This window comes from Macaca mulatta, chromosome 8 (assembly GCF_049350105.2).
Source record: "Macaca mulatta isolate MMU2019108-1 chromosome 8, T2T-MMU8v2.0, whole genome shotgun sequence".
NCBI classification, from domain to species: Eukaryota; Metazoa; Chordata; class Mammalia; order Primates; family Cercopithecidae; genus Macaca; species Macaca mulatta.
In genome coordinates this window covers 133286404-133312724 of record NC_133413.1, presented here as the reverse complement: position 1 = coordinate 133312724, position 26321 = coordinate 133286404, and the positions used below count along the sequence as shown (strand labels likewise).

Sequence of the window (26321 nt, the reverse complement as noted above, 5' to 3'; positions counted from 1 at the left end):
TTATTAACTTAAGTCCATGGTTTACATGAGAGTTCACCCCTGTCCTGTCCAGTTCTATGGGTTTTAACAAATGCATAGTGTCCTGTATCCACCGTGACAGTATCACATAGAACAGTTTCACTGCCCTAAAAATCTTTTGTGCTCTGTCTATTCATGCCTCCCCCTGAACTCCTGGCAACACTGATCTTTTTACTGTCTGCATATTTTTGCCTTTGCCAGAATGTTATATAGTTAGAATCATACAGTATCTAGCCTTTTCAGATTGGCTTCTTTCACTTAGCAATATGCATTGAAGGTTTCTCCGTGTCTTTTCTTGGCTTGATAGCTCATTTCTTTTTATGGCTGAATAGCACCCCACTAGATGGATGTATCACAGTTTATCCATTCACCTACTGAAGGGCATTCTCGTTGTTTCTCATTTTTAGCACATATTACCTAACTTGTATTGGCATTTTGGTATAATTTTCTCTTTTTTTCCCTGAATTGGCAGCCTTTCAAAAACCCTGACCCAAATATATGTGTACTCAGTTCTTCATGAATGCCTCCCAAACATATAGAGGAAGAAAGGTCTGGATCAGGTGTAGAGACTAGCAGAGCCCACTAGGCCACACAGCCAGGGCTACAGACTATGGACTTTTACAGCAGGCTTCAAAAGAATTACCTATTCCTCCAATGTTGAATGTTTATGATAGTCTCAAGGGTCTCTCAACCTTGGCAGAACTGATATTTGGGGCTAGATAAGTCTTAGTTGGGGGGGTCTGTCATGTGTGGTATAGAAGGATTAGCTTAGTGCATGCTAAAATCCTTCACCCACTGGGTGCCAGTAGCAACCCTGCCTCAAATTGTGACAAAAAAAGATGTCTCTAGATGTTGCCCCCTTGGAGGTAAAATTGATCCCTCGCTGTCACCCAACCCACTACTGAGAACCACTGTTAAATATTTTGTTATTGTCATGCTGTTATGATGAGAACTTTCCACGCCACCCAAAAACTCCAAGAAAACTCCTACGCTCGAGGAGAGGGCCTTTTCTGTACAAGGCAGAGTGAGGGTGTCCACCGTCCCCTGATGGCTCCCCGCATTTCACTCTTGCTGGGTGTGTTTGCTTTGATCACAACCAAATGCTGACGCGTGCAGACTGGCCTCTGGCTGGTTTCTCTCAAGATGACAGATTCAACATCTTGATGAGTTTAAGCTTTCACTGACTTGCCAAAGATCATTCTGCTAGCTGAGGTCGGGCCTGTCTCTTGACTGCAATCCAGTGACTTTTCCATGAGCCACAAAGGTCTCGCTGGTGAAGTCCTGACAGGCCACAATTGGCTTTTCCACTCACCCTGGTTTAGCCATCAGCAGCTCCTGTTGGCTCTTTCTGAAAAATATATCCTGGATCTGACTGTGTCTCACCAACCCTGCTTGTCTAATCCTGGTCCAAGCCATCATCACCTCTTGCCTGGCCTTCTGCTTTGATCTTAATTCTCCAACAATCCATCTTTTTACACTGACCCAGCACAATATCTAAAAAATGTAAGTCAGATCACGTCACTCCCCGGCTCCAATGGCTTCCATTTTTTTTGAAATTCCAAAGCCCCATGGATGAGTTCTGTGGTGTGGTTACCACCTTGTTTATGGCGCTTGCCTCCATCTTCTGAAGGGGTGTCCTTAAGTAGAATTCTGAAGGACTGGAAGCTGGACGTGTGAGGCTCCTGAAAGGGCAGGCTGGACCGGGCACATGTGCTCCCACAGGTCAGCTTGGCCCACTGCACCCCGTATTTCTACCACGTGTTCCTGATTCCACCAGTTTCCTCCGTCACCTCTTCCCCTCGATGAAGACCAGGCTTCCATGGCCAGCGGACGCCCATGATACATACATGAGTTCCTGCAGCTTCTGCGCTCAGGTTCCACCTGACTGACCCAAGGGCTCTGGCTTCTGAATGCGAAGGCAAGGTAGTGCTGGTGGGGGGGATCTGTGACCCCAGCAAGAGGCACAAAAGGGAAGGGCTGACAAATTCCTCCCTCTTTCCACCCCAGTGAACTTTCTTCTGAGACACAGCACTGTCAGTTCTGCCGTAATGCTTGAAAAATCTGTTCCAATGTGACTGACAAATTAGAAAACAAGTTGAATACACCATGAATCGTGCATTTGCTTGTGCCCAACTTTATCAGTGAGAAACAGCAGGTGAGCACAGAAAACTTTATCCAACTGAACGGAGCCATACAGAAAAACAGTCATTCCCCACATAACAGCACTTCAGTCAATGACAGACCACGCGTGCTATGGTGATCTCCTACATTTAGGATACTGTACTTTGGCTGTACCTTTAAAATAGTTAGATATGTTTAGACACACAAATAGTTCTCATTGTGTTACAGCTGCCTGCAGTGTTTAGCACAGTAACACGCTGTACAGGTCTGCAGCCGAGGAGCAATAGGCTATCCCACATAGCCAAGGTGTGCAGTTGGCTATCCCATCTAGGTTGGTGTGAGTTTACTCTATGATGTTCACAAATGACAAAATGGCCAAAGAATGTATTTCTCAGAGCGTATTCTCGTCATTATGTGGCACATGACTACACACAAAATACACACATGCATCTGTCTCAAATGTCTGCCAGCTACCTCAATTTACGTCATGCATTATGAGCCAAACCCGTCCACACCTGGTGTTACAACTTTCATCTGATTTCAACTACTTTCCACAACTTCACAGCAACTCACAAGCTGAAACCCTTCCGACATTTGGTTCCACCCACAAACGGGTCTTTCTTTCTGCAAGGTAAAGTACCACATTTACTGTACTATTTGTGTATTTCTAAACCATATGTGACATGTAAAACTATGCTACTGCTTTTATTATCTCTTTTTTTTTTCCCAGTATTGTGTTCCTAACAACATTTTCCCCATAAGCCCTGGGATTTGTAAAGTGCAATTCTGCATAGCGTGGTGGTTTGGGGGAACACATATGCTGCATTATGGTACAAGTGTGTTCCATATTGCCGCTCCAAAGAATCCCATGTGTCAGAGCAACTGGCTAGAGTTTCTCAAGAAGTGATGGGTCAGCTGGGTAATTCATTTGCAGCCTTTGTTTTCTGTCTCTTGCTTCCCTTCTCTTTCACTCTTGCTGCTGTCTGGGATTATACATTCTCCCGCCCACCTCCATCTCCTCCACCCCATTAGGAGTTATGAGTGTGGCATCAGCCTCTGTTTTCCAGGGAACCCGGGCTCAGGTTGAGCATTGCACACACAGGGAACAGCAAATGCGAAACCATAAGGTGGAACCAGGCTTGGTGTATCTGAAGAACAAGAGAAAGCCTGCATGGTTGCTGCACGGCAGATGAGGCGGTGTGGGAGGAAACAAGGGTGGAGAGGAAGGGAAGGGCAAGATCTTGGGGGGTTTGGATAGCCAGAGAAAAGAGTCTGGACATCAGGCCAAGTGCAATGAGAAGCTCTCAGGTGGTTACAATCCCTGGGAGTGATGTGATTTTTTGTTTGTTTGTTTTTCGGGGACGAAGTCTCACTCTGCCACCCAGGCTGAAGTATAGTGGTGCCATCTCGGCTCACTGTAACCTCTGCCTCTCAGGTTCAAGCGATTCTCCCACCTCAGCCTCCCGAGTAGCTGGGATTAAAGGTGTGCACCACCACATCCGGGTAATTTTTGTATTTTTAGCAGAGATTGGGTTTCATCAAGTTGGCTAGGCTGGTCTCGAACTCCTGGCTTCAAGTGATCCTCCCGCCTCAGCCTCCCAAAGTGCTGGGATTACAGGCATGAGTCACCATGCCGAGCCTCTTGGTATCTTTTAAAAGATAACCCTGGCTGGGGTGTGATGAAAAGATTGCAAGCAGCAAGGCTGGGAGTGGGCGGACCACTCAGGCGGGGTGGCTGGGGAGCGCTCAGGAAGCGGTCAGCACTGCTGCTGTTTCTGGGAATTTGGGAGGGAAGGGAGAAAGTCTAGGGGACCCAAGGTCCAATTCTGTATATTTCATTATTATCCAATTTGGGTTGGGTCATGATTCTTTAAAGAGAGGAAGAAAAAAACTTGCAAATAATTCAGGAAGATTCTTGAGAGTAGAGGCAAAGGACCACATTCACAGTGGTTGCAGAAGGGCAAAGCTTATCTACTGGCTTGGGAAATAAGAGAGCTGTCTCTCTCTCTCTCTCTCTCTCTCTCTTTCTCTCTTTCTCTGTGTGTGTATGTGTGTGTGTGTGTGTGTGTGTGTGTGTGTGTATTTGAAGAACAATGCAAGTAGAGGCTATTGTTTCCATTCAGGAACAATAACCACAACATGATACACTGCAGTGCAAATCTTGCCTATGTTTGAAATGTGGCCAAAAAAGGTGGGGGAGATTAATCACACAGGGAGGGCTGGTATCTCAGGGGCAGATTAAGACAAGGAGCTGGCAATTTTGAGTCTGATTAGAAACTGCTAAAATCAGAACTTCCAGTGAGGGACTATACTTAAAGTAGCCCTCTTTTTCGAGGCGGGGGGCATGGGAGCAGGGAGAGAGGTTGATTTAAGTTAATTAAACCTAGTGCTTAATTAAGTATTCTTAGAAACAAACTGTATCCTTCTTCCATGGTTAATGCAAATCTGGGTGCACAGTGCCACTAAATTTGCCGGTTGAAAGTTTTAAGGAAATGGGGGTTTCCATATGAATGCAGGTACTTTTGGATTGTGAGAATCGTGCAGTGGCTTGATTTAGGGATGGAACAGAAGCCCCTTCCCAGAAAGTCAAGTAGCTTGGAAAAGCAGAAAGGGTATGGATTTGGAATCAGGGAAGCTGGCTTCTAGTCCCTATGCGGTCTGTCACCTGCAGGGTGGCCTTGGGCAAGTCACCTATTCCAATGGACTGGTAAATGTTTTCATCATGAGATGCCTTTTGTGGTTTCATCCCCATGCCCCAAACTATATTTATCAAATTCTACTTCATTTCTACATATGATTAAAATGCACACATTAATGTTAAATAGGTAATATTTACCAAATGCTTCCTATGTTTATTCCAGATATTGTTCTAAGCGCAACAATATGGATTAACTCATTTAATTCTCAAAACAACTCTAAGAGGTAAATACAATTATCCCCATTTTACAGAGGATAAAATGGAGGCACAGAGAAGTCAATAACTTGGCCCAAATTCTCACAGACGGTAAATGGTGGGCCACAAATATGAACCTAAGATTTTGATCAAAGGCAAAGAAATAGAACTTTAATTAGTATTTTTACTAATAGAGCTTTAATTAGTATTTTACAAACTTTACCTCCTTAGTTTGGTTATCTATAAAATACAGACTCTCATCTCTGCCATGACCTCCCTCCAGGAGTTAAAAGGCTCCAATGTCAAGGTGCTTAGAGGGGCTCTATAGAGACTGATGCCTCAGGATGAGTGGGGAGGGCCTGAGTGCCCCCGCATGGATCCTGCAGCCATGCTCACATTCCCAGCAAATGGTCTGTCCGTGATATCACATCTGTATCAGGCACTCAGTCACGTAGGTCATTGGACATGAATCAAGTGTTAGGACTTGGAGAAATGATGCCACTGCTTTCTCAGTGACTCAGGTTCACTGCACTGAAACCCCGGGTGGGTTTCTTTTCTCCTGTGGTTTCTTGGGACATGAAATCGGGGTTCTCTAACTTGACTTCCTATTGTCAAAGTGAGCGGGTGATTGGGCAGCATCTGTTTTAGATGCTCTTTAGGGTAATGTCCAGGGTGTCACCTGGACTTCCACTGTGGCATGTTCTTGCTCACAAGCATCTCTCTCTCTCTCTCTCTCTCTTTTTTTTTTTTGAAGTGGAGTCTCACTCTGTTGTCCAAGCTGGAGTGTAATGGCGAGATCTTACCTCACTGCAACCTCCGCCTCCTGGGTTCAAGTGATTTTCCTGCCTCAGCCTCCTGAATAGCTGGGATCACAGGTGTGCACCACCATGCCTGGCTAATTTTTGTATTTTTAGTAGAAATGGGATTTTACCATGTTGCTCAGGCTGGTCTCGAACTCCTGACTTCAGGTGATCTGCCCTCCTTGGCCTCCCGAAATGTTGGGATTACAGGCGTGAGCCACTGTGCCGGGCCCCTCATGAGCATCTCTATCTCAAGGTTCTAAAGGGACAAGGGTAGGATTTCCGGTGTCCTTGCTGGGCCTTTCCACAGGAAGGAGGGGAGAGGGCAGAGTGCACAGGCTCTGGACCAGCTTGCCTCTGAGTCCCAGCCCCACCATAAGGGGACCTCTGGGAGTCACTCCGTGTCACCAGCCTCAGATTCCTACCTATAAAAATGAGATAACGGCCGGGCGCAGTGGCTCACGCCTGTAATCCCAGCACTTTGGGAGGCTGAGGTGGGTAGATGACCGGAGGTCAGGAGTTTGAGACCAGCCTGGCCAACATGACGAAACCCCATCTCTACTGAAAATACAAAAAAATTAGCCGGGTGTGGTGGTGGCACCTGTAATCCCAGGTACTCGGGAGGGTAAGGTAGGAGAATCACTTGAACCCGGGAGGTGGAGGTTGCAGTGAGCAGAGGTTGCAGTGAACTGAGATCGCACCACTGCACTCCAGCCTAGACAACAGAGTGAGACTCCATCTAAAAAAAAAGAGGTAATAATAGTACCTCTCTCAATGTTGGCTTAAGGATTAAATGAGATAGTGCTAGGTACATTCCAAACTGCGGGGCAGCACTCAAGAATCTTAGTCCTTAAATTTAGTCCTCATAACAACACTATCACGAAGGTAAGATGTTCTCCAGAAGCTCAGAAAGGGCAAGTGATATATCCAAGGCCACATGTTAGCAGGAAACAGAATTAGGATTTGAACACAGTCTTAAGAGTGTGTGGGAACGTGGTCCAAGGGCTGAGTTAGAGATTGGTGGTGGTAGAGGCAGAAATAGGGTTGGGGTAACATCTGCCTTTGCCACTCTGAGGAAGTCACGTAACTGGGCCTCACTTTCTTCATCTGTGATATGGGAATAATGCTAGTCCTTGTTGTGGAACATATCAAGTATGAAATAAGCCCAAAGTATTGGGTTATATGAAAAAAATGATGCAGAATTAAGAAAACAAAACAAAACAAAACAAAACAAAACACGGCCCGGTGCGATGGCTTATGCCTGTAATCCCAGCACTTTGGGAGGCCAAGGTGGGCGGATCACGATGTCAAGAGATTGAGACCATCCTGGCCAACATGGTGAAACCCCATCTCTACTAAAAATACAAAAGTTATCTGGGTGTGGTGGCGGCGTCTGTAATCCTAGCTACTCGGGAGGCTGAGGCAGGAGAATCACTTGAACCTGGGAGGCAGAGGTTGCAGTGAGCCAAGATTGTGCCACTGCACTCTAGCCTGGCGACAGGGTGAGACTCTGTCTCAAAACAAAACAAAACAAACCTTAGCCCTTTCTTTCATCTGACCTCCATTTCTAGGCAGACTGCCTTTCAGGAAACCTTGAGTAACAGATTCTGCCGACAGGCACGAGGCTAACCTTGAGTTCCGAGGCAGTGCTGTGCTGCTCCGCAGGGAAACTGCTTAGGAGAAGCAACACATCCAACCCCGGCACTATGGAGAGTGCATTAGGTCCCCATTCCTCTAGTAATGGGTTCTATGAGTCTCTATAGACACTTTGGGTCAGGGATCAGGTGTGGGGTGGAAGACACAGATACTGACTTAAATGCCCATGTCAAGGTCTCACTTTGAGGTCAAGTTCACCTCATGGTTCTTAGAGCAGGAGAAACTATGTAAATGTCCCAAGCATGTCTTTGAGGACTCCTCCATGTGGCTTGAAGGTGTCATCAAGCAGACTTCTAGAAACAAGTTACTGGTTGTGATAACAGTCCCAGTGCTTTACCTTTCCCTATATTCCTGCCTTTTGACATGTCACCTTGTAGAGTCCCCACACTCCGTGCACCCTCTACAGGGACTCTCAGCCATGTCATTTGCTTTGGTTCGTTGGATAATAAGGATGCGATGCAAGCCAAGACCTGAAAAAGCTCTTGAACCTTTCTGCAAGAGCACCCTCGCTCCTCTGCCACTACCATGAAATCATGCCTGGGTGAGACTGCTGGCATTATTTTTAGATGGAGTCTCACTCTGTTGTCCAGGCTGGAATGCAGTGGTGCGATCTTTTGTGAGTTGACAAAGTTTCACACATCATTCATCCTCTCTGTGTCTTGAGGCATAGAGAGGTTAAGTAAGTCATCCAAACAGAGGTCATCTTAGCCAGCATCCAGAAAACCCCCTAAGATATGGCTGACTCCAGCTGAGATGAGCAGGACCCCCTCACTGAGCTAGGTATGTGAGCAATCCCACCCCAAGCTGAGATTGCCTGAACCCTGTAGACTTTCATGCTAAATAAGTGTTTCTTCTTGTTTACCACTGAGGTTTGTGGGCAGTTGTCATGAAGCACTATTGTGGCAATAAACGGCTGATATACATACACACACGGACACACATATATTTTCAAATGTAACATAGCATGGCTTTGATTGTAATTTGCTACACTGTTCAAGCCTTCTTTTCTTTGCCTGCATCTTTGCTTTTGCAGGTACTGGCAAGAGATGTTTTAATTTATCCACACACGCGCACACAGAACTTTTACAGACATTCTCATATTAGTTTACCCAGTGAAATCCTGCTAGGAGGGAATGGAAATTTCTACAAGCTTTGCTCTCCCCGTTATGTCTCACTCTTCCTCTTCCAATCTATTTATTTTAAATAAAAATCCAATGTATATTTTAAATAAATAGGTCATATTTGTTTAAGACAAGCTCCCACTCGGCACCAAGAGTCTGCCTGTTGAAGTCAATCCAACCAGATCGTGCTTCCTTCTCCAAACGCAGCCCATAGTTCCCCTCCTACAGGTCAATCCAACCAGATCGTGCTTCCTTCTCCAAACGCAGCCCATAGTTCCCCTCCTACAGGTCAATCAAACCAGATCGTGCTTCCTTCTCCAAACGCAGCCCATAGTTCCCCTCCTACAGGTCAATCAAACCAGATCGTGCTTCCTTCTCCAAACGCAGCCCATAGTTCCCCTCCTACAGGTCTTAGCTCCCCCGAGTCCTCCTTCTTAGAATTCCTCCTCCACTTTCCAGTCCCATCCTCTCAGTCCATGAAAATGCAGCGGCCTTCAAGGCACCTGCAGCCACTTCCCCGGGACAGGCCTCCCCAGCGAGGTCCCCGTGTTCCCAGAGCACCACCATTTGTGTGCTTTTCGTGATACTGTAGTTCGTGTCTTGGTGAGGCAGCAAATCCAGGTGAAGCTGGATTCAAATCCCCTCTTCCCAGGCTCAGGACCTAGGGCAAGTTCCCCCAACTCCCAGAGCCTCAGTTTCCTCATTTGCAAGGTGAGGATAACAATGATGATATAGTATCTATCTCACAGGGTTGCCTGTGAAGATTAAATGATGTAGTACAACTCCAACACTTCGCCTAGTGCCTGGGGTGGAGTAAGCACCTATTACATGTTAGCCATTATTATAATTGTATGCATGGTACCATGGGAACTTGCAGTCCTAGCTAGCATTTATTTACTGCTTACCATGTGCCCACTGTTTTAAGTATTTTAAGTACTGTCCCAGTGCTTCTTATGTGTTTATTTCATTTTAAACCTCATGGCAATGGTTAATGTAGATAGTGTTATTATCCCCAATTTATTGATGAGAAAATTGAGGCACAGAGAGGTTAAGTAAGTTATCCAAGGTCACACAGCCAATAGGCCACCCACTGCCATTGCCATCCTCTCTCCACTTTATTATAGTTATTCACTCATCTTTGCCATTGGGGATCTGGGATGTGTCATTAATTTTTGCTTTCAAGTGCTTAGCACAGTGCCTGGCACATAAACCCACCAACATACGGACGGAGGTTACCACAGAATGGCCTGTATGTCCGTGGTCTTTTCTCTCTTGACATTCACCCCCTTGAGGGCAGAGGCCTGGGTCCCCCAATCCCTGCAACTGCTTGTTGCTGAATTGACTGGGTGGGACAGATGGCTCCTTGCAGAAGAAAGATGGGCTTCTTCTCACCCTGGTGCACAGAGGCAAGGGCTCTCTACACCCAGTCTTACAATCCAGCTCGATTCAAGACAGGAAGCAAACAAGGCTTTCAGCAGCCTCGGGCGAGCAGGGGTGAAATTAGCAGATCGGTGTACAAAGGAGTGTTTAATAATGCTATCACGCTACCCCGTCCTCGTGGAGCCGTTGTGACATTCTGTATTAAAAAAGTGACAACCCTCAATTGCTGCTTGTAACCAAGGCCTGGCATCACGTTGGCTCCCAGCCTCCAGAACACTTGCATTTTCTGGCAACAAATGGCATCCAGGGATCAGGGGAAACTGATGGCTTCATGCAAAAATGTCCTGGCGGACCCTCTAAGCCCTTTGTAGTTCAGCTGCTCTTCTGCTCGTCTGTCAGGAGCATAATTTTCATTAAATATTAAGGAGCTGTTTGTTAAAATAATATTGTCATGGTAACGGGGTAAGGGGAGGGGGTGCTGAAATAGTCTGGTGCTGCCCGAATTGCAGCATATTAATCAAGTACTTGGTACTATTTAATGAGCTTCCCTCTGTGCTTCCTGGTAACAATGAATTTGGAGGACCCAGAAGCTTGGGGTTTGCCCCAGTTGTCAGTGTCAAAGATGTGGGCTCTTATGAGTTCCTGGTGCTGTGTTGTGATGGATGGATGGAGGGATGGAGGGATCGAGGGAGGGGTAGATGGATGGGATAGATGGATGAGTGGGTAGGTGGGTGGAGGGATGGAGGGATGGGTGGGTGGATGGGTGGGTGGATGGATGGATGGGTGGGTGGAGGGATGGATGGATGAATGGGATGGATGGATGGATGCCAAAACCAAAATTATAGATGTCTGTGTCAGAGCTGTTTTGAAAGCTCTTCTATTTTTCAGTTGCCCTTTTACAGTGGAAATGAATTTTGCCAGAGAATTAGGGAAAAGGGGTCAGGGAAGAAAACAAGGGAAGGCAAAGATTTATCTTGCCTGAAGGGAGAGCTGATGGCAATGATAGGGAGGCAATGTAGAAAAATTTAGAGTCAGGCTGCCTAGGTTCCAATCCTGGCTCTGTCCCATCTCACTGTGTAACCATGGGTGGGGGACCCGCTCCCCCAGGCAGCTTCTGTTTCCAAATATGTAAAAGGGGGCTCATAGCCATGTTATCGCAGAGGATTGTTGAGGGGATTAAAGCAGACGATGCTCAGTAAATTCCAACTACCATGTCTACTACTACTGCACCTGCTGTTGCTACCGGCGCTGCTGCTGCTGCTGCTATAAATGTTACGAAAGCCACCACTGTGGGAAGGCCCCAAGGTGCTTTCGTGACCTAAAGGTCTAGTTGAGTCCTGACCATCCAGTAGAGCACCCAAACCCAGGTCTAGCTGACACTACTGCCTGTGTTCTTTCTGAGGTCAGCAAACTTCTTTAGTAAAGGGCCAGACAGTAAATATTTTAGGCTTTGTGGGTCACACACAACCTCTGTTGCATATTATTATTCTTTGTTTTGTTTGTTTTTTAAAACCTTTTAAAAATACAATACCATTCTTCGCCCAGAGGCCACACAGAGCCAGGTATAGTTGGCTGGTCCCTGCCCTGCTGCCTTCTGAGAAAAGACAGGAGAAAAGGAAGGCAAAGTAAAAGGATATATATATATATATATATATGGGTTTTCCTTCCTCTAAAAGCAGGTTAAAGATATGCATAAAAAAGAGAAATCTGGATCCAGGAATTTGTTTGACTTTAAAAATAAAAATAAAACCAGCCATGGTGATTCACTATAGCCTTGTCTGCTCATTTTACAGTCAAGGAAAGGGAGGCATACAGAGGTGTGGCGACCGGCCCAAGGTCACACTGCTAGTAAGGGATAGAGCTGGGATATAAACCCAGGTGGTCTGGCACCTGAGAACATCCCCACTGCCCCATCTTCTGCTGCTAATGTAGAAAAGAATCTCCATTTTCTTCTATTCTGAGTCTCCTGACACCCTCTATCAGCTGACTGTCTGGCTAGAAACTCAGACTTTAGGGTCTGGCAGAACTGTGATCTACTGTTCACTGGGTCTGTGGATATTATCTTGGAGATAATTGACTTTCAGGTACCTCTGTTTTCTCAGTGGTAAAATGGGGATGTTTACTGTACCTCTTGGTGGTTATGAAGATTAAATGGCCAGGCATGGTGGCTCACTCCTATAATCCCAGCAGTTTGGGAGGCCGAGGTGGGTGGATCACTTGAGGTCAGCAGTTCGAGACCAGCCTGGCCAACGTGGTGAAAATAACTGTCTCTACTAAAAATACAAAATTAGCTGGGCGTGGTGGTGCATGCCTGTAATCCCAGCTACTCAGAGAATTGTTTGAACCCCAGGAGGCGTAGGTTGCAGCGAGCTGAGACCATGCCATTGCACACCAGTCTGGGTGACAAGAGCAAAACTCTTGTCAAGGACTTAGCAAATGGTATTGAGTGAGTGTTGGATAAATATTAGAACTGATGCTTATAATAACAGCTGTGGTAGGCATAGTAATGGACCCCCAAAGATGCCCATGCCCTAATCCCTGGAACCTGTGAATATTTTATGTTAAATGGCAAAGAGGAATGAAGATTGCAGATGGAGGCTGGTTGGAAGGTAGTCAGTAATCTCAACTGACGGTTCACAGTCACAGATCCAACTCCTTATTTACTCTTTCCCCCTTCTCACAACTGCACTCAACTAGTCTAAAAAAGACAAGATTGCAGATGGAATTAAGGTTGCTAATCATCTGACCTTAAGATAAACAGATTATTCTGAATTATCAGCATAGGCACAAGGTAATCATAAGAGTCCTTTAAAGATGTAGGAAGCCGATGAACGTCAGAGTCTGAGAAACTGCATGTTCTCATGTTCTACAGCATGAGAAAAACTCAACCATCCATTGCTGGCTTTGAAGATGGAAGGGGGCCCTGAGCTAAGCAATTCAGGAGGCCTCTAGAAGCTGGGAAGCAAGAAGATGAATTCTCCCTGAGAGCTTCCAGAAAGGAATACACTTTGTCAATACTTTGTCACCTTCAGCTCAGTGAGACCCATTTTGGACTATGACCTCTAGTACCATAAGATAATAAATTGGTGTTAAGCCTAAGTTTGTGGGAATTTGTTATAGCAGCCATCAGATCAAATACACTGTTGTCTGCAATACAAACCAGAGAACTCACCAGAGGGGGAGCATCACCTGAAGCAAAGATGGCGTCCTGCACTGGCCACAGGACGAGGGGCCCTTCTCTACATGCCTGCTCTGATGCCGCCCAACCAGTGACCATCTACTGAGTGCTGCACAGGGGCCAAATATGGGCAGGCACCAGCCCAGGGGCTGCAGGGGAGTGGAGAGAAGTGGAAGCATACAGAGGACGCTGCCCGAGTCCCCAGTGGAGATGACACACCTGCATGTGGGGTTAGCATGCTGCAGAGGGGGACCTGCATGTGGAATATCACTTCCGTGAAAATATTCCACCGCCTAACCTTCACTCTCACATGTGTTCTGGACCACAAAGGCCAGCTCCAGGTTCAGTGCTCCCCACTGAGTCTGCTCTGAGAATTACCGCTACGGTCACTCCTTTTTCTTAACGACTAGGCTTTTAAGGTACTGCAGGACTTACATATGGCACTTTGGCTTTGGTTTCCTCCCTCTCCCCAATTTCCTCACCACCCATTCTTGGTGCATGACACAGGCCTGGCCAATTGGCACCGTGCACCCTTTGGCTCCAGCAGTTGGCTTAGGGATGGACATGTGACCTGAGTCTCTCAATTCCAGGGCATTTGCTGGGAGCACTGTGGAAGCACAGCCTTCTTTCTATGGGGGTTGCTGAGAAAAGCTGCTGGCTGTCGGTGGGGGAAACCTGTCTGAGTAAATCCCACACAGAAGAAAGCTGAGCCGAGAGATGGAGAGACACGACGCCTGCAGACACTGCTTAGATCCAGCTGGGCGCAAAGCCAGGCCAGCTCAGACTTTTCAATTACACGAACGAACCGCCTTTTTGTTTTACACTTATGTCAATTTGAATTGGATTTCCATCTTGTAACCAAAAGTCTGACTAATATAATCAAATACCCACTTAAGTATTGGCATCTCTGAGTTATAGGTATTTTCATTTCTTCGGCCAAGAAACTTTGAGCTCTGAAATAGCATGGAATGGGGGGTTAGGCCAGGCCACTTAGGGCAAAGTTTTAGCTGGACTACAGAGAAGGATGAAGTGGCCTTTCTCACTTCTTTCTTTCTTTCTTCGGTTTAGCTTAGCCACACTGAGTCCACTCCTAATACTGGAGGAAGAGGCAAAGGAAGCCTCATATGCTATTAAATGGGGCCTGGTTTGAACTTGCACCTGAATCTGTAGATGGACCAAATGCCTACAATGGGGTTTTCATGTCTAGTCCACGAGAGCGAAGTGAATTTCATACGAGTGGCACGTGGCGCAGTTGTAGCTCTGGGTCCTGATGGAGCTATTGCTTTGGGTCCTGCGTCTTAAATGCTGATGCTGCCCCGGGGTTCTGTCTTCAGCCCAGCAGTCTTCCATCTCTGAGCTGTCCCTGAGCGAATTCAATCACTCCATAGGTTCATCTGTCACCTCCATCAGCTGTCTGTGCATCTTTTTTCTTCACCCACAGACCTGAAGGATACAGCACGTACCCTTTGGTAATGGTGATACCTGCCTATGCTGATTTTTTCATAGGACAGCAGGGCTGCGGGGGCCAGGGTCGGGGCTGTAGCACAGTTGGGTAGGATGATACGCTTTGAAAAGAACCTGGGTGATGTTCATTTCCTCCTCCTTAGGAACACACCTATAGGTTGGCAATCACCAGCCTGTATGTACTTTGACTCCCAATATATCTATCCCTTCCCGAGCTTGTTTCTGTGCTCCAGGCCTATGTTGGACATCTCTAGGATGATAAACACTAATCCTAAAATCAGTTTCAATGCTATACTAATGTAATGGAAACTCACACTTAGGAGCGCTCCCTCTGTACCAGACATAGTTCTTAACACTGTACATGTGCCGATCCTAAAAGCCTTCTCAGGTAGGTAAAAATGACTACACAATCCTCATTATGCAGATAAGGAAACTGGGGCTCACGAGAGTTAAACGATCTCTCCAAGGTTACACAGCTAGTGCTTGGCTGGGCCAGGATGTGAACTGAAGCCACGCGGACTCCTGAGCCTACCTGCTTAACTGCTACTCCATGCTGCTCCCCGTCCTGCCGCTCGACCAGTTCATCAAATGCAATGCTCCCAGAGCCTTCGACACCATCTGCCACTTTTTCTGCATTTGCCCACTACTTGGTTAACAAGATCAGTCTCTTAGATTCTCAAGCCAGGAACCTGAGGCTCACTCTGGACCTGCCCTTTCTTACTTTCTATCTTCACATCCAGTCCATTCTTTCTCTGAATTGGTGCTCTGAAGTGAGTTCCCCACTCCATTTCTTCTGTGACTGGCTCAGTTGAGAGGGTCACTCTCTCTCTCTGGGGCCATCAGAACAGCCACCACCTCCTCACTGCTTCCTTGTCTTTGACCTCTCCTACCTGCAATGTCATATGCACTCTGGCCAGCTCTCTCTTTCTCTCTTTCTCTCTCTTTCTCTTTTCTCTGTTTCTTTCTTTCTCTCTCTCTCTCTCTCTCTCTCTCTCTTTCTTACAGAGTCTCGCGCTGTCACCCAGGCTGGAGTGCAGTGGTACAATCTAGGCTTGCTGCAATCTCTGCTTCCTGAGTTCAAGCAATTCTCATGTCTCAGCCTCTCAAGTAGCTGGGATTACAGGCACCTGTCACCATGCCCAGCTAATTTTTATTTTTATTTTTTTTTAAATTTTTAGTGGAGATGGGGTTTCACCATGTTGGCCAGGCTGGTCTTGAACTCCTGACCTCAGATGATCCACCCACCTTGGCCTCCCAAAGTGCTGGGATTACAGGCGTGAGCTACTGCGCCTAGCCCCAGCTCACCTTTCTAAGCCCAAGCTTGCATCATATCACTCCCTTGGTTAAAAACCTCTGAAAGCCACTCATTGCTTCCTGCAAACAGCTCCATCCTGAGCACGGCACCTGAGGGCCTCTGCAGTCTGTCTCATTGACCTTGCCCATCTCAACTGTCATGTGCTCCAGCAACCTCAGACTCCCCAAAGCCTCCAAATGTCCAAGCTTTGTCTACCTCTGCCCCCTCTGCCCAGGTTTCCCCTTCTTCAGGGTCTAATTGAAAGCCTCCCTGAACCCAAAGGCAGAATGAAAGATTTCAATTTTGTGGGTAGGAAACTTACCATCTTGCTGAGGTCAATCCAGTGATCAATGACATACTGACTTCTATGTTCATTTACTTATTAATTTTGTTTTTATTAACACTTTTACTCTGTGGTGGACACTACCCCAAGCACCTTCCACAGACTCATTTAGTCATCATAAGTACCCCATGAGGGAATCCGGTTTATAGATGAGGAAGGCACAGCACATGGAAGTTAGATAACTCATCCAGAATCACAGGACTAGCAAAGGTGGAGCTGAGATTCTAACCGAGGAGCCAGTCTGGCTCCAAAGTGCACTCTCTCGATGGCTCTGCAATATTGCCTCACATTGGATGTGTTGACTGTAAGATCCACGGATGCTCAGAGAGGAGACCAGAGCCTCAGAGGAGGCTGTGGGATCTGCACGGAGTTCTCATGCCCCTGCCTGGGCCTCCGGGTGACAGCTCCCTGAGGGAGCCTATGTTGGCCACACACTCTCATCTCAAGGTCTTCTCTCCAGCCCCATGGTGTCCCCCAGCTCCAGCCTCAGGAGGGAAGAGTCTGAGGGTGGATAAGAATGAAAAGAGGCACTTGGAAAGCTGAGGCAGGAGAATCGTTTGAACCCAGGAGGCAGAGGTTGCAGTGAGCCGAGATCACGGCACTGCACTCCAGCCTGGGTGACAAGAGTGAAACTTCATCTCAAAAAACAAAAAAGGATGAGGAGAGGGATACACCACAGGGCGGCCACACTACGGAGAATGGGAGGGCGGGATGGGGTTACATTCCTCCTTCTGCCCTGCCCATGGAGCCTTGGAAGACTATTGGCCATCCCTTCTCCTGGGAAGGAGGCAGGGGGCTCCTCAGGTAAGGGCAGAGCACAGGCTGAGGAGAAGTTCGGCTCTAGGCCTCAGGGGAGAGGACAAGAGAGAAGAGGAGGGTCGAGCAGCCCAGCTCACCAGGTTGCAGGCCAGAGAGGACTGGGGGCTGAATAAAGGTGCACTTGTCTGTTGTCTGCCTTAGAGCCCCAGCTCTCAGTCAGTAACCCAGGAGTCCTAATGAGTCTCAGCTTCTGTGATCAGGGCTGCTGCTCCTCCAGCCATGCAGGTCCCTCTCCCTGCTTCACATAAATTTCATTAGTCTTGATTTTTCTTTTTTTCAATATAGGGTCTCACTCTGTTGCCCAGGCTGAAGTGCCATGGTGTGACTGTAGCTCACGGCAACCTTGATCTTTTGGTTTCATGCGATCCTCCTGCCTCAGCCTCCTGAGTAGCTGGGACCACAGGCGGGCCCCGCTATGTTTGGATAATTTTTAAAGCATATTTTGTAGAGACAGGATCTCCCTATGCTGCCCAGGCTGGTCTCGAACTCTTAGGCTCAGGCGATCTTCCCGCCTCAGCCTCCCAAAGTGCTGAGATTGCAGGTGTGAGCCACTGTGCCCAGCCTTGATTTTTTTTTTTTTTTAAGTGGAAACTTAATCTTTCTCCTGAAGATTCTCAGAGACTAACGATGAAAGATTTTCATCGCAAACTTACTACCCGTTATTAACAAGTAAAGCCTATCCTCCTGACACATGGTTGGTGTCAGTCTGGCATTAGGTCACCCTTCTTGTCCTGCCTCTCCCAACAATGGAAGTGGAATTCAGGTGTGGACACTTGCTGTGTTGAAGGAAAGATGTGGAATAGCCAAATCACCGTATGACTCAGTCTCTACTACAAAAACCCTCTAAAAGGCTCAATCATGTTACAAAGACATTCGTCCACATGCATGTCAGGACCCTTGGAGCTATTCTACCCTGAAGACTAGAGCAGAGGAACTCAAGGTGAAGAATTCAGTGGACATTTCCTATTGAAGGATCATCAGCAATAAAAAGGAAGAGCCTCTGAAAAACTAACAGGAGTCATTTGAAAAGTATGATGCTATTTTAAAAAAATCTATCTGTAACATCATTTCTTGAACATATTGCAAGAAAAAAAGCTATGCTTTCAGTGTGAAGATAGATGGGAGGTGGTACGGGGGAAAAGAAACAGCGTTTCTTGACGATCTTTTGTGAGCGAGGTTGCATGCTACGTCTCTTCCTCATTTTATCTCATCTACTCTCCCAAATAACCCTGTGAGATGTATTATTTCCCCCATTTTACAGATCGGGAAACTCAGGGGAAACCTCGTTCTGGACTATTTTGTCTCATTTTCTGCATATAACTCTGGAAAAACAGCTTATTCCCAGCTAGTACAAAGTTTCTCTAATTCATATTCCCTGGCAATTTGAAATAGAAGCAAAGCTGCCCATTGAATGATTTTCTACTTCAAAAAACACACTGTTTTTGTTAGAGTTTCAGTTGTATTAATTCCTCAGCATGCAAAGACAGTAAGTGGCCTAAAAGTACAGGTCAGGTGCATTCAGCCATGTCGTCAGACCTGCTAAGCACAGGTTCTGTGGCTCCTGCATTAGCACCAGTTGGTTAGCTAGGCTGAGCTGAGTCTGTGGACTGAAAGGTAAGAAGGCTCACCTGCCTGCAGGAAACACCCTGGGCTGAAGATTTTTCACTCACTTGGGTTGCTCCCAAAGTGGTTCAGATTAATGAGGTTTGCCTACACCTTGTCCCTCTGATATAAAATAAGGTTGCTGATATAATACCACAAAGTATGATGCAGGAAGGTAGACTTAGAAATTGTTTTGTCTAGGGGCTGGGTGCGATGGCTCATGCCTGTAACCTCAGCACCTTGGGAGGCTGAGGTGGACGGATCACTTGAGGTCCAGGGGTTGGAGACCAACCTGGCCAACATGGTGAAACCCTGTCTCTACTAAAAATACAAAAAAAAAAAAAAATAGCTGGGCATAGTGGCAGGCACCTGTAATCCCACCTACTTGGGAAGCTGAGGCAGGAGAATTGTTTAAGCCCAGGAGGTGGAGGTTGCAGTGATCTGAGATCGTGCCACCGCACTCCAGCCTGGGTGGCAGAGTGAGACTCAATCTCAAAAATAAAAAATAAATTGTTTTGTCTGGGGATGCCAAAAAGTGGCAGGAATGCTATCATTCTTCTTGCCTCCTCAGCAGACATCAGTAATCCACTGCAGCATACTCTTTCCTGGATATGCCTCGACACACTTCTCAGCATAGTGCCCCTGGCAGCCATGACCAATTGATCCCCTCATGCCATCCGTCTTCCCACCCAAGTTGGAAGTGAGGCTGTGGCCACCTGGCAGATGTCAGGGGGGTTGATGGGCAAAGGAATCTAGAATAGTTTTAGATCCTCTAGTCTCAGGGGCTGTGTTTGTTCATATACAATTTTGGCTTACATTACAATCCTGCTATCCACTAGGGTCTGGGTGAGATGGGGTGAGGGAGCCAAAGGCAGGCCACTAAGCAAGCTCATTCTGTAACTCCAGGTCTACCACTCACGTAAGAAACGTAACCCTGACAAGTGTTTCAGGCGAATGCAATTTTTATCTGAAATATGCTCCAAATCCTGGGGTGGTGGGGAGTGCCTTTTGCAAAGTGAATCATCACTATGGGAATCTGGCGACACGCTGTTTGTCTTCCAGCCATGGAGACAGCCAGACCTCACTGGGGAAGGAACAGGGAACTGTGGGACTTGAGACCACACTACCCAAGCTGGGATCTTAAATGATTCTCCATCTGTATCAATGGAATCTTTCTTTTGTGCTGGTGTTTCTCAGTCTTCACGACTACTTCTCGGAGGGAAGAAGGATAGTAAGGGTGTCCCCATTCATTGGGAAAAAGCGGTGTTCTGAGAGGTCACACCACTCTCCAGGAGGCCCACAGCTAGGAATAAATAGCAAAGCTGCCTCTGCTGTCAACCAGGAGGGACCAGAGGGAGCCAGGAGGAAAAACAGTGCCACCCTGACAGCCTTCCACAGCATCTCCAGCTTAGAGGATGTACTAACCGGGAGGGATTGCTTCCTCGACCCTGCCCTGCAGCTATGCCAGGGCTTCTGACTCCCAGCCCAGTGCTCTGTCCTCCAACCTACACTGCTTTTTCCTGTCCCATTATTGGGCCTTAACCTGGGTTCACGTCTAGAATAAGAATAAGGACTAATATTTATTGAGACTTATTATGTCCCAGCATGAGAGCCTGACAGCTTCATGTGAATTAACTCATTAAATCCTCCCAACCACTCTGTGAGGTAGGAACTATCACTATCCCCATCTTCGGAGGAGACTGACGCATGAGGCCCCACAGCTAGTGGAAGGGCTGGGATGGGAACCTGGCATTCTGACTCCAGGGGCCATGCTCTGAACCACAGACATCGCCTCCTTGGGCCGCCTCCTCATCACTATATTTGACAGTCATTTACTGAGCACCTACTACATGCCAGGTTCTGTGAATGCAAGCACACAGCACCTGTCCTTAAAACTCAACTCCTGCTTAAAGACTTGCCAAGAACGTGCCAAGTCACAGTTCAGTCCTCTCCTCTCCCTCCTTTCCCCAGCCCCCCGACAGCAAACAGAGATCAGCTGAATATACAGCCTGTGCACAACCACTGTCAAACTCGATTCTCATCCAGGCTGTCAGTTTCTTAAAGAAAAACACCATCTCTGGCCTCCCACAGAGCCCTGCCCTCAGGGGCCCTTGATAAATATTTACTGTTGCAGCTGACCCAGACCCCAGGGGAAGAAGACCCAGTTACAAAGCACAAAGGAACCCGCGTGCTCATTATTCAGACCCTCCCAAGCGCAATGGGTGTCCCTCTGCGTAACTTCCCCATTTGTGTCTGGAGTGCAATTTTTCTCACGCTCAGTGGGCCAGGTTTTGGCCACTGGAGCATGTGGTATTGCCCCTGCCCAGGGGCCCATGGTTCCAGGTGAGGCCAAGCCACCTGCCTGGGCCACACCCACTTTTGCCTTCTCTGGGGCCCTGGGGAGTAGGGGGTGGGTGGGTCTTGCCACCTGTTCCCCCGTGCCTTTTCCTCTTGTCTATGTGGTCTGGATCTTGGGCCGAGTCCCTTGATGGTATGACTAGCCAGTAACTCTTCTGGTGGTCGGGCATGAGAGAGGCTCCCGCAACACTGTCATCATGCTTTGAGAGTTGCCCCCACACCACATACAGCAGGGGTTTGGGCTCATGCCTATGATATGTGCGTTGTCTGGCATTAGCTCAGGTACAGCCAGCCAATGGGCAACAACGGAGGAGGGACCCGAGGGTCATCTCATCTGGTGGCTTCCAAACAGTTTTATAGCAGAACCTGCACCTAAAACGGAGGCAGTACTGAGCATTTGCAGGCACGAGTTCAAAAGCTTCCCTCATTCAGACTTTCCTTACACCCTCTCCCTCCTCCCACTGCCTGTCCCTCACAGCAGTCTTGATCACCAGGGAACAGGGTCTGTAAACATCGCACTTTCCCCTTTGACATGTCCCACAGACATTTCTCCAGCCTCTGCTTGAATTCTGCCAGCGACAGGGAACTCACTCTACTCCCCAGGTTTCCTATTGCACTCTCGCATAGCTCTTCTGTTAGGAATGTTTCCTTAGGTGGAGTCAACAGCTGCCCACCTCTGTCCTGCTCATGACAGTCCTTCAAATGTGCAAAGGTGGCTTTCCTGCCTCACTTCAGCACTGTCTCTTCAGGGCCATGGTTTCCCAGCTGGTGTGAGCCAGGTAGCTCCCTCTCTGTCCTAAGACTATTTCCCTAGCCCTGGCTAGAGGTTTGCTGGAAACACTTCTGAGCACACGCCCTCTGGATGGTGAGTTTGGGCTGCCGTCATCAGAGCAGAGGGAGGACAGCCCAGCTACCTGCAGGCTCCAGCGCTCCTGGGGAGGGACTGGCAGGAACCCAGTGGATTCCAAGGGACTCACACCTAGATTCTCGGCTCTGTGCTGTTTCCAGGTACATGTGCATGGAAATACAGTCTCAGAGCTGCCAGAGCTCAGCTGCCCCTGCCCCTCCCATCCCTCTCCTTCCCCTTGTTGAAATCCAGCCTAGGCCCCACGACTGCCAAACGCGACAGTACTCACCGGTCCCGTGTTGCTCACATCCTGGGAATCTTTTTACTCCAAGAGCAGTCGGTACGTCCAGACCTACAGGGGACAGAAACTCACTATCAAAAGCAGGGCAGAGCAATTGGGTGTCCATCTCTTTTCCAGCAGGATGGAGTCAATGGGGGACTGGGATGGAGGTGGGGAAGATGAATGAAAAGGAAATGGTGAGGACTGAGCCGCTCATTAAACCAACCTCAAAATCTCTGGGCTTTGTGGTGATTCTGAGAAAGAAAAAAAGAAAAAAAGAAAAAAAAGACCCCAGCCCTGGATGAGTCAGCAGCTTGTGGAGAAGCAGGCTTTCTAGAAGAGCGAAGTGAAAGGCAAAATCGGCGGGTGAAGGGGTGCGGGAGGCCTCTCTTTAACCTCACTCAGAGCCTCCTTGAGTCTTCCTGGCAGCGGCCCTTCATGGTTGCATTTTGGTGAGGGCGAAGGGGGAAAGCTCTGTGCTCAGGCCTCAAGTCGAAAAGATACTGCAGTCCTTAAAACAAAAGCCCCCAAAGCGTATTTATATCCTGGGAGACTCCTGCCAAGCGAACCCCGTGTGCTTTGAAAATTCCTCGGGAGAGCTGTAGCTGGAAGAAAAAGGCATGTGCCCGGTTCTGAGGATGTGTTCACAGCACGGCAAGTTGGGGCCTGAGCCCTAGAGGTTTAAGCACACAGGGCAGAGGCCACCACATGTGCACGGAGCAGCCACTGAGCCAGGGAGCTGCCGCGGAGGGCACACCATTCTCACTCCCCACACCCAGCCCGTCTTGAAAGCCAAACTTGTTTTTTCTTGTTTCCCTGAGAATTCTGAGATGGGCAGAGCTTTATCTTTCCATCCATTCCTGTTTTCAAAGGAGAACCTTTTGGCTGGGGGAAAGAAAACTTTCAGGTGGCAGATTCTGTTGACTGAGTACTTACCATGCGCCAGGTCCCTCACACACCTGATCTGGGGTATTGCTATTCAACCGTGCAATCGCACTGGCTGGGAGCTTGCTGCACACGCAGAGTCCCAGGCCCCACCAAGCCCTATGGTCTGAGAGCAGCCTGCATTTTAACAAGACCTTCAGGTGACTCCTGGGCAGGTTAAAGTCTGCAAAGTGCTGGTGTATCATTCTCTTAATCATGGAAGGAAGGAAGTTGCAGCCCACTCTCCACGTGGGGAAACCAGCTCCAAAAGTGACAACTTGGCCTCCATGACTGTGGACCTGGTGAGTGGTCGGGCTAATCCAAAGCCACGTTCATATGGTTCCAGAGCCTGTGTTCCTTTCCACTGCGCTATCTGGGGGAAGGAGTAGTCAGACCTGGCTTTGTGGGAGTGGCTAAGGGAGGGGTCCTAGCCACCGGTGTTGGGTGACTGGAGTCCTGGAGGTGAGTGGTGGCCTCGGGGTATCGGGCAGAGCACTCAGGGAAGGAGACAGAGAATACTGGCCACAGGCTTCCCTCCTCCTCAGTTTTGTCAAAGGCCAGCAAAACTCCCCAGCTGAAAGTTCTGGGCCTCCTTCCTGCGGGGGAATTCAAGCTTCTGCAGTTAATCCCAGTGATTAATTTACTTTGATTCCAAGAAGTTGAGGGCTTTTGTCCACTGCCCTTTAGAACTAACCATCCGGCGGGAGGAGGCACCCCAGGAGATAAGCTAACCTGAGCATTCCAGGCACTGACCTGCGAGAACAATACTCTCCAGAATCCTTCATAGCTTAGAAAGAGCTTTTTATCCACCAGCGAATCAGCTCCTTACTTTTTAAGGGGCATGTCACTAGCCCTATTTTGCAGCTGGGAAAACAGAGAGGTTAACTGACTTTCCTGAGGTCACACAGTTATCAGACAGGCTGGGGTGACTATCCTCTGACTCTGAGTCCGGAGGTACAACCAGTGTAGTCTAGCTGCTCCTTATGAGGAGGGGGCCATCACAGTGTAGATGTATGATACTCTAAATTAGCATCTCCCAACTCCATATGCTCTTGCTCCATGCTCTGGTTGTAAGGTGAATTTACCAAATAGATTCACAGACCAAGAGGAAAACAGTCCACAACCCATGCAGGGTGCAGGACCAGTACTTTTTTCAATGTAAACTAGACAGCTGGCATTATTGACTTAATGAGTCATGTGTTATATTAGACATCATTCGTTCTACTGCACTTACTTCCATAAGACAGTTCAGCTAAGTTAAGATACACAGTGGAATGATGTCCATAAAATGTGGAAGTAGTACTAGCTCTTAGGCAAATGTTCCCAGCACATTCATGTTCTGCATCACCAAGTAACAGCATCTGGATGCAAAGATCCCTGACACAGCTGAGTGTAGTAAGCCATAGATGACTCCATGCTATCCATGACACCCGCTCACTCCATGTTCTTCTTCTTGGCTCAGTGTGGCCATGTGCTGTCTTAGAAGAGTTTATTGCTCACTTCTCCCTTATATTTGTGCAAAGGCCATGTTAGACCACTCCTGTCTGATAGTTTTTTTTTTTTTTGAGACGAAGTCTCGCTCTGTCTCCAGGCTGTAGTGCAGTGGCGCGATCTTGGCTTACTGCAACCTCCGCCTCCCAGGTTCAAGCAATTCTCCTGCCTCAGCCTCCCGAGTAGCTAGTACTACAGGCATGCACTGCCATGCCCGGCTAATTTTTGTATTTTTAGAGAGATGGGGTTTCACCATGTTGACCAGGATGGTCTCGATCTGCGACTTCATGATCCGCTTGCCTCAGCCTCCCAAAGTACTGGAATTACAGGCATGAGCCACCGTGTCCGGCCCTCTCTGATATATTTTAGGAAAGCCTGCAACTGCTCTTATACCTGTAACTTCCGATGAAGATCTGTCCGCTCCTGCCTCCATAACTCGGTTGCCTCAAACCTTCTCTAGCCACTTGCCTTTAAGTTCCCCTTTTGGTTTGTAAAATATAGCCCTATGGTTACTCAGGTCCTAAAGTTACTAATGTATTTTTAATTCAAAATTTAGCACGTCATTTTAACTGTGCTATAATCATCACTAGGATTGTGGTTTGTTACAGAGTTGCATGAACTGAGTCGTGCGCTACACCCCTATTATCTCCCAAATCTCTGTGATTTTTGAATTTTTCAGAATGCAAGGATTTACAGAAATGCATATATCATTTAGTAGCAGAAATGCTTGCATAATGCAAGTTACATTATAGGTACCGATATGGTTAGGCTTTCTGTCCCCACCCAAATCTCATCTTGAATTGTAATCTCCACAATCCCCATGTGTCAAGGGAGAGACCAGGTGGAGGTAATTGAATCATGGGGGTGGTTTTCCCCAAGCTGTTCTCATGATAGTGAGTGAGTTCTCACGAGATCTGATGGTTTTATAAAGAGCTCTTCCCCCTTCGCTCGGCGCTTCTCCTTCCTGCCGCCTTGTGAAGACGGTGCCTTGCTTCCCCTTCCACCATGATTGTAAACTTCCTGAGGCCTCCCCAGCCATGCTGAACTGTGAGCCAATTAAACCTTCTTCCTTTATAAATGACTCAGTCTTAGGCAGTTCTTTATAGCAGTGTGAAAATGGACTGATACAGGTACTAATGTCAATATAGAACTTAAATATATTATATATAGCTATTAAACATTGAACATGTTAATATTTAGTATTGAGTATATTAAATATCTAACTAACAATAATTCATTGGGTATCCATATATATCTGATTCTGTGCTATGCACCAGATAGACATAAATAAAACCCGGTCCCTACTGTTAAGAAACTCGTGGCATAAAAAAGGAGAAAGACAAATAACAGACCGAGTGGGAGAAGGTACAATGTATAAAGAAGGGGTGTAAGACAGGGGCAGCTAACAGACTCCTCACCTGTGTCAGGACAAAGATCATGCTCCCCACCCCACGGCTTCTGCAGCCCTGCGAGGCTGGCGCCTGCTCATCTCTCCCCACTTCCCTCCCCTCCCCCATCCCCCCACTGTGTTCCTGGCTCACTGGCAGCTTCTCCTTTCTTGAACCCATCATGCTCCACAGCCACATAGCTAGCCATGCTAGTCCCTCTCTCAAATGATCTGCCTCACTCTTCCCCTAATTAATTAACGCCACTTTCCCCTGCAGGATTGAGGGAGGTGATACAGATAAAGGGCTTAGAAGAGTGTGAGCAGGTGTTAGCTGTTCTTGTTATT

The 26321-nt window shown here is 47.6% G+C and overlaps 1 protein-coding gene across 5 annotated transcripts in view; it reads right to left on the bottom strand.

The window, feature by feature from the left end:
- Positions 1–26321, bottom strand: part of ZHX2 (zinc fingers and homeoboxes 2) — a 194686-nt gene that overhangs the window by 87100 nt on the left and 81265 nt on the right. For 4 of the 5 annotated variants that reach the window (XM_077943979.1, XM_077943978.1, XM_077943976.1 and 1 more), the window contains one exon: positions 22184–22246. The exons of the other annotated variant lie outside the window; for it this stretch is intronic. The gene's annotated coding sequence lies outside the window, so the exon portion shown is untranslated. The remainder of the gene's footprint in view (positions 1–22183; positions 22247–26321) is intronic. 5 annotated transcript variants of the gene reach the window in all.